The sequence below is a fragment of the Apaloderma vittatum genome, unplaced genomic scaffold (genome assembly GCF_000703405.1).
Source record: "Apaloderma vittatum isolate BGI_N311 unplaced genomic scaffold, ASM70340v1 scaffold36068, whole genome shotgun sequence".
NCBI lineage: Eukaryota > Metazoa > Chordata > Aves > Trogoniformes > Trogonidae > Apaloderma > Apaloderma vittatum.
Window position 1 is genome coordinate 280 of NW_009733027.1, and position 343 is coordinate 622.

Below are 343 nucleotides of genomic sequence, written 5' to 3' on the forward strand. Positions count from 1 at the left end.
TTAAACAACCCAAACAAACGATGGAAAGAGGCTCCCTGATGGCTCGATTTCTAGCGGATGGGCCGTAAAACTTAAAGAGCGTTTTGTTCGAGGTCTTTTGAGAGTGGATACTCCTTGGCCGTCATTTAAGCGTTAAATTTTATACCAGAAAGGAAATGGATCCGCATAAGAATATTCATCACTGCCAAAGTACTGGGGAGAGGGGTCACAGTTGGATTTAAATCCCTTTTGCTGCTTTCATGAGGCAGGTTATCTCGGAGGAACCGCATTGGGGCTGCGGATGATCCCAAAAATCCCAAATGACCGCCCCCCTTACCGCTTAATCTCCATCCGAGCGGCGGGA